Below are 9153 nucleotides of genomic sequence, written 5' to 3' on the forward strand. Positions count from 1 at the left end.
AAAGGAAAGCAAAAGAGAGCATCATTCAGCAAGAAGCTTGAATCAGCAATTGATGAACCATTACAACTGCTACACATGGATCTTTTTGGACCAGTCAATGTTTTGTCAATTTCAAGAAAAAGATATTGCCTAGTGATTGTAGATGATTTCTCAAAGTTTTCATGGACCTACTTTCTTGGATCAAAGGATGAAGCTAGTGAAATCATCATCAATCATATCAAGCAAGTCAACAATCATCCAGATTTCAAGGTAAGGAATATCAGGAGTGACAATGGAACTGAGTTTAGGAATTCTACCATGAGGTTGTTCTGTGAAGAAAATAGGATCATGCATGAGTTCTCAGCTCCAAGGACTCCAAAATAGAATGGTGTGGTGGAAAGGAAGAACAGATCACTAATTGAAGCTGCAAGAACAATGCTTGAAGAGTCAAAACTCCCAACATACTTTTGGGCTGAGGCTGTTAACTGTGTATGTTACACTCAGAATATTTCTCTAATCAATCAGGAAAAAGACATGACTCCCTATCAATTGTTCAAGAGAAGAAAACCAACTTTAAACTTTCATCATGTCTTTGGTTGCAAATGCTACATTCTAAGGAATCAATCTGATCACAAAGGGAAGTTTGATGCAAAGGCTGATGAAGGAATATTTGTTGGTTATTCTGCTGGAAAATCATATAGGGTCTACAATCTAAGAACCAACATTGTCATGGAATCTGTGCATGTTGTGTTTGATGATAAAAAAATTGATGGACTAATAGATGAGGGACATCATGAAGGACTCAAATTTGATAACATTGAGATATATTGTGATGATAGTGAAGATGAGAATGATGGAGAAGGCATCTCGAAAAGAATTCAAAATTTGCCTTTGGATAATGCACAAAATGCTGCATCAGTTGAAAGTCATAATTCAGCATCCGTTGAAAGACAAAGTGCATCATCCGTTGAAGTACATAATGAAGCATCCGTTGATCATAGTCTATCAATGGATAATCAATTCACTTCATCAGTTGATAGAACTCCCAGTTCCTTTCAAAGGATCAGTAACTCAGGGGGAGTTTCAACCAATCAACACTCTATCTCACATCATGACAATACTGAGGCAACCTCATCTAGAGCTAATCTATCACCTCAAAGGAAATGGACCAAGAATCACCCTTTTGAATTGATCATTGGTGATGCTACATCTAAAGTGCAAACTAGAAGGGCTACTCAAGATGAATGTCTATATAGTAGTTTTCTATCACAGGAGGAACCTAAGAGAGTGGAAGAAGCTCTATTAGATCTAGATTGGATTTTAGCAATGCAAGAGGAGCTAAACCAATTTGAGAGGAACAGGGTATGGAAGCTGGTACCCAAGCCAAAGAACAAGAGCTCTATTGATACAAAATGGGTATTCAGAAATAAGATGGATGAAAATGGCATTGTCATAAGGAATAAAGCCAGATTGGTCGCCAAGGGCTACTCTCAACAAGAAGGAATAGATTTTGATGAGACATTTGCTCCAGTTGCAAGACTTGAAGCCATCAGAATCTTTCTAGCCTATGCAGCCCATGCCAATTTCAAAGTCTATCAAATGGATGTCAAGAGTGCATTTCTGAATGGAGAATTGGAGGAAGAAGTTTATGTAAGCCAACCTCCAGGATTTGAATATCCAAATTTTCCAGACTATGTGTATTATCTGTTGAAAGCACTCTATGGACTAAAGCAAGCACCTAGAGCCTGGTATGAGACTTTGTCAAAATTTCTTCTAGATAATCACTTCAAAAGAGGTACTGTTGACAAAACTCTTTTCTTTAGAAATGTTAATGGCTCTACAATACTTGTTCAAATCTATGTAGATGATATTATATTTGTTTCTACAGATGATAAGCTTTGTAAAAAGTTTGCTAAGTTAATGCAAAGTAAATATGAAATGAGCATGATGGGAGAGCTAACTTATTTTCTTGATTTACAAGTTAAACAAGTTAGTGGTGGAATTTTCATTAGTCAAACTAAATATATTTATGATCTTTTAAAGAAGTTTGACTTAATGGATTGTTCATCTGCAAAAACTCCCATGGCCACTGCCACCAAGCTTGAATTAAACAAGGCTGAAAAGTCTATGGATATTACAAGTTATAGAGGCATGGTTGGCTCACTTCTATATTTAACTGCTAGTAGACCTGATATAATGTTTTCTACATGTCTCTATGCTAGATTTCAAGATGACCCTAAAGAATCTCACTTAGTGGCTATTAAAAGAATTTTCAGATATCTCAAAGGGACTCCAAATCTAGGAATTTGGTATCCTAGAGAGTCTGGTTTTGATCTAATTGGCTACTCAGATGCAGATTATGCAGGTTGCAAAATAGACAGGAAAAGTACAACTGGAACCTATCAATTTCTAGGGAATAAGCTTGTGTCATGGTTCAGCATGAAGCAAAATTCTGTTTCTACATCAACAGCTGAAGCTGAGTACATTGCTGCTGGTAGTTGCTGTGCACAGATACTGTGGATGAGGAATCAACTATTTGACTATGGGATAACTATTGACAAAATTCCAATATGTTGTGACAACACAAGCGTCATTGCCATTACTGAAAATACAGTGCAGCACTCAAGAACCAAGCACATTGACATCAAGTACCACTTCATAAGGGAACATGTGATGAATGGTACAGTGGAACTTCATTTTGTTCCAAGTGAAAAACAGATTGCAAACATATTTACCAAGCCACTTGATGAATCAACATTCACAAGATTAGTAAGTGAGCTAGGTATGCTTAATTATTCATAAATTCATGTCCTTATTATAATCTGTTTTGAAGCCTGAAATGAATTTGCTGCAAGAACAAAGTTGGATTTTAGTAAAGATTATTCTATCAATGGATATTCCCTATCCATTGAAAGCCAAAACTGTTCTATCAACGGATGTTCATTATCCGTTGAAAGACAAATACATTTCTGGTAATTTATCCTTCAACGGATAAAACTGTGTTAATCTTCAACGGATAACTATTTACCTCATCCGTTGAAGTGTCACATCAGTTGTTTTAAGTAAGTCACAACTGTTGATTCTTTTACTTAACCGTTGATACATATATATATACACAGTTGTATGTATTTGTATTAAAGGCAGTTTTTAGAATTCATTCAGTTTTCTTTATTCTCAAACGGTTGTAATTTACTTACAAATATTATTTAATCATTCTCCTTACGTTTTAATTCGAGAAAGTATAAAAGCCTTTTGAATTCTTATTTTCACTTTACGCTTTCTTGCAATTTTTCAAAAGCTTTTACTCTCTTTCTCTCCCAAAACTCCTAACTTTTCTCTGCAACCTCTACTCACTACAATGGCACCAGTAGTAAAGATAATGTCCCAGTCTGGATTTGTCTATGAGAAGAACAATTTTGTAGCCTTGATGGAAAAGAATGAAGCCCACTCAGATTATCACAAGATGACGGACTTCATCAAAAATTGCAAACTAAGCTATGCAATGCTGGAAGCCCCAACTATTTACTGTGAGGTAATTGAGGAGATTTGGACAACTGCAGAGTTCAATCCCACATATATGACCATCACTTTCTCTCTCAAAGGTAAAGATTATTGTATTAACTGTGATGATATACAGTCTTGTTTCAAACTACCTGAGAACAATGCCATGACACCACACACTGATAATGATGTATCTAGCATGTTCGATTCCATAGGCTATTCTTTTGATTCTGCTAGTTTAGGGAGTATTAGAAGAAAAGACCTTAGGAAAGAATGGAGTTTTCTTGGTGATGCCTTTAGCAAGGTTTTCTCTGGGAAAATTAGTAATTTTGATGCAATAACTTCATCTCTAGTTAATATGCTCTATATGTTAGTTTCTGATAGGTATTTTAATTTTAGCAACTATGTCATGCTAGAATTAGGTACCAGGTTAGGTAACAAAGCTAATAGACCCCATAACATCTATTATGCTAGATTCTTTTTGTTATTGGCTAACCATGTTGCTGAAGGATTGGTCATAACCAATGAGAGTAATAAACTCAAGTGCTGGGCACAAGAGAAAAAGGTTCTTGCAGACCTTTTGAGAATTAACCTCAACAATCAGGTGCCATTGGTATATTTGCCAATAATGAATGCACCTCAGGTAAGTGAGGTAAATACTTCTTCAACTCCTACTACTTCCAACCCCATTATTTTCTTTGCCTTCAAGTGTGGCCATGGAATCTGTGTCTTTGTCTCAACAGATTCCTATCAAAGCCACCAAACCTAAAGTTTCAAGAACAAAGTCAAAGAAAGCCACCTATGTTGTTTCTCAAAAGACAACAGTTGTAACAACTACCATAAACCCTGAGGGGAGTGAACAGGGTGTGAGTGGTGAGGGGAGGGGTGAATATCAAGAAACCCCCCAGGATAAGGTAGGAGAGGTGAGTGGTACCCCAGCTAGCCAAACCACAGTCTCTCAAAAGACTGTGGTGGTTGAAAAGGATTCAAACTCATCCCTGGTTGCATCCTCCCAAAAGGGTGCAGCTATTAAAAATAATCCCCAACCAGGGACACATAACAAAAGAGGGAGGGACACTGAAGCCACACACTCACCTGTAAAAGCCTTTACAAGAAGAAAGAGGGTTAAAACCTTAATTTCCACACAGGGTGCACACACTGCACAGATACACCCACCTGTATCTATGCCTTCTCAAATTCAGCTTGATGTGACTTCAACAAATGTGGAGTCACAGCCCCATTCTTTTAAAATTGACACACGTCAATCACCAAATTCTTCATCACCATCTCTGGATGTGGACATGATATTCACATCAATTCCTGATTCTCCCTCTTTACAACTCAGGGAGGAGCCCCACTCAAATACTGGTGATCATCATCTCTTAGATGATTTGTTGGATCATCAGCCAATTCTTTCAGATTTGGTTGAAGAATCTGTGTCCCCTAAATTAAAATCAATCCACGCAGATTCAACAATCATGTCACTTTCAATTTCTAATTTTTTTCCTTCTTCAACGGATATTTCTCATCCGTTGACAAGTGGTTGTTCTTCGACGGATAAGCTTAACAGCAGTTATCCGTTGATATCATCAGTTCCTACTTCAACGGATACTCCCTATCCGTTGATAGTCTCTACACAAATAACTGAATCAATTCCAAGTGTAGAAGACATGGTTACTGTACAATCACTTCTAGGATTGAGGGAAGGGAGTGAAAATTTGAGTGAGAGGTTGGGTTACTCCCAGGCAAAAGGAGAGCTTGAGAGTCTAAATATGCATGCTATTTCTTCCAGCATGGCAAAAGAAAGTGAGAGGAGTGCCACCTTAGTAGGTGAGGGTGAGGGTGTGAGGTGTGTGAGCCAGGGGGAGCCCCTGATGCAAGAATATAGAGAAATTGAGAGAAAAGCAGGTGCAGAAGGTATAAGGGTGGATCCAGCCATTGCTAATGAGTCAATGATTGTGGATGATGCTAACAAGGAAAGACAATTTCAGCAACATTACAAAGCTGTAATTGATAACATTTCCTTGGATGCTGACACTTTTACTCATCCTGTGTCAGCCTATCAACTGTTGGCTGCTCAGGGCAATATGGAGGCAGAACAGACTTTGAACCTAGTACACACTTCAGAATCTCTACAAAGGGATAAAGCTGCTGTCAATAGGATGCCTTCTCAAGCTGGTGAGCCATCTGAAGAATTTGGAGTAAATTCTAATGATGATGACTCTGTCTCATTTGATGGAAGCATGAACTTAGGGGGAGATGAAGGCCCTACTTCAATTCCAGATTTACCTGAATGGGCCTTGACTAAGGAATCTACACCAGGGCATTTCAATGTCTCCTTGGTCAAATAAGTTATGGCTATTTAAAAGGCCCTTCAGGAAACTTCAGATGCTGGTACCAAGGCTATTCTTCAAGCCCACCTAGATTCTCTACATCTCATGAAACTACAGAATCTGAGTGTGGATGAACTCAAGAAGGATATAGAATCTGAGTGTGGATGAACTCAAGAAGGATATAGCTGACTTGAAGTCCTACAATTCGGAGAAGCTGGATTCAGTCATGCCCTATGGTACCATGCAGGACTTGTTACTGAGATTGAGAAGAGAATCAGATGCTGAAAAGAGGCTGGCCAAGTTGGAAGACAGAGTTCAAGTCATTGAAAATTTTGTGGTCACCATTCTTCAAAATCAACAGTCTCAAACAAGTCTACTTATGCAGCTGGCAAAAGCACAAGGCTTGACCCCTCTCCTTGATGATAACAAAAAGGGGGAGAATAAAAGGGAAGGGGAAGGAGAGCCATCTACAAACATTCAAATATCCAAAGTGTTATTTCCTGCCATCACTACTTCTCCAACACTTCAAATCAAAGGAAAGCTTAATGGAATTGATCTAATCCAGCTAGCAGCAGCTGAGATGCAGGTGAAAGAGCAAAGGAGGAGAATTGATGAAAGGATGCAACAAGTGTTTGGCTCTACAACAACAAAATCCTTATCTGTGAAACATAGCACAAAGGTTGAGCCAATCACTATGGAATACAAGCCAATAAGGAGGAATAAGTTTGGAGAAACTTCCTTCAAGAACTTCAAGCATGTGGTACTCAAGCCCAACACTAGACTTGACAAGGACTCTACAAAGAATCCCCTTAACTTTGCTCATTTGAAAGAAGTGGACTTTCCTCTTCCAAAGCCTGATGAAGACAAAGTTTTGAGTGGCAGCATCATAAAGCACAAAGAGACCAATAATGTAGTGGAAATAATGAATATGGCTATCATTTATAGAGAGGGAAAGAATATCTGTGTGGTGCAAGGACATCCCAAATTCTCAAAATCCAAGAGGGAAGAGACCAAAAGGCTGAAGGAAGAAGCTGAAAAGCTAAGGGCTGACAAAAGAGCACAAGCAAAAATTGAAAAACAGCTAAAGTCAAGTCAAATTGAAGAGAAGAAAGAAATTGAAGACAAGGGTGAAGATGAAGGGATGGGGAACATGTTTAGTGAGGATGTGGAAGAAAGAAGTGAGGAAAGAAAGGAATGGCAGAAAGGGAACAGAAGGAAGGCCAATGCAAAAAGGAAAATTGTAGATAACACTGAGGAAATCCAATCAAAATCCAAACCACTACCTTCTATTCCTGAACCCATTGTGCCTGATCCCTATATAAATATCCATGGTGAAACAATCATTTCTAAGGAGGAACCCATTGATTGGGACACCATCAAATTGCCTACCTTCTTAACTACTTCTCCACCACCAAAGAAACAGAAAAGAAAAACCAAATCAACACCTCCCCTAACCTCAAGAAAATTCACTCAGAAACCTAAGCCTAAGCCACAAGCCTCAAAGGATGATTATGTTCACATTTGTGACATAAAGGAACAGACAGACATTGAACTCTACCTGGATGAGCTGGAGGAAGTAAGGGGAATAGATGCCTACAGACAGCTACCAGAAAGATTAGTGTTCAAATACAAAGGAAATGTGGAAAGGACTTGGCCCCTTTACAGAATTCTGAATGAAGGCTATTCTACCTTGGTTAGAGTCTACTCAGCTATTAAAAGAGATTCTGGCTTTACCAGGACTGCCAAAACTGAGATTCTCAACAAGATTGCCAGCATAAGGAAAACTTGGTGGGAGCCCAATTCCTTGCCTAGAACATTACTCATCCCTGAGCATGGAATTACAATTCATAAATCACCTCATTGGCTGATGGAGTTCAGAGACAATAAAGGAGTCAGAAGATTTTTCAGACTTGAAGACCATCTTAAAATTGCCACTAATTAAACTCTCAAGGACATGCAATCTAAGTTGGACATCAGTGAAGAAGATGAAGCTGAATTCTACAGACAACTCCAACTCCAAGTAGAGGAAAATGAGAGGAGGCTAGTAGGGGTGTGCATTCGGTTCGGTTAACCGATAACCGAACCGAATAACCGAATTTTTTTCGGTTCGATTAACCAAGATGTATATTTCGGTTCGGTTTTCGGTAGTGATATTTCTGAATTTCGGTTTTTCGGTATTTCAGTTTTTAACTGCGGTTAACCGAAAAACTGAAAAAATAACCGAATTACTAAAACAGTTGGTAAAATATTATTATTATTATTATTATTATTATTATTATTATTATTATTATTATTATTATAAGTTATACATAGTTGTTAGTAGTAACAGACTACAGATAAGGCCTGCCTCTCATCTCTCACACATGTATCTCATACATCTAGTGTCTCTGCCTTTCATTTCACCAAACTTCCAATCTTTATCAATTTCCACTTTCACGGTTAATTTACTCCACAGTCGGTTTGATTAATAGAAGCAAGAAGAAGCCCCAATTTTAGGTAAATCAACTCTACTTGATTGGATTTTATTCAATCGATTTGTGAACTTCTTGTTGTGAACTTGTGGATTACATATTATAATAATGGTCTGCAGCCGAGCATGGGAGATCAACCAAGCTTTGTAGTTTGAAGGTCCTGGAATTTTATGAATGTTTTTTGTAATATTGTTATTTTTTCTCAGGATTCGGTTTTATTCTTCGGTTTTCGGTAATAACCGATTTTTTTACTTCGGTTTCGGTTTAAACCGAATATATTTCGGTTCGGTTTTCGGTAGAGATTTTTGCACTATTTCGGTATCGGTTAACCCAAAAAAATTTTGGTTCGATTCGGTTATAACCGAATGCACAGCCCTAGAGGCTAGGGGAAAAAATAAGGGATCAAAGGAAAAGAAAATAATATGCTCAGCCTAAAGGAGCATCTTTGGAATCAATGTAATTCTTCAATTCTGTCTCAATAGATACACTTTTGCAGCACTTCTGAATTTCAACTTGATTTCACTTCATATATTTGTTAAGTGTTTTGTTATCATCAAGTTAAACCCAAATTTATGACTACAATTCTAGTAGACATAAATAGGGGGAGATTGTTAGGAATATGTGTATTAGTTTGATGATAAGTTAAACAAAACACTTAAGTAGGAATCTAGTGTTTGTAGCCTCAACGGATAAGACCATTCTGGCTATCCATTGATGGAGTAGCTTTACTTAGAAATAAGTTTAGTATTATAGCATATTTCAATTTCTGTATTCAAGTTATAATTCTTAGATGTTGTGGGAAATTATAAGTCATGTTGACTACTAGTGGATATGCAAATAGGAGGGCTAACTGTAAATATTTCATGCCT

Source organism: Apium graveolens, chromosome 5 (genome assembly GCF_009905375.1).
Source record: "Apium graveolens cultivar Ventura chromosome 5, ASM990537v1, whole genome shotgun sequence".
Classification (NCBI taxonomy): domain Eukaryota; kingdom Viridiplantae; phylum Streptophyta; class Magnoliopsida; order Apiales; family Apiaceae; genus Apium; species Apium graveolens.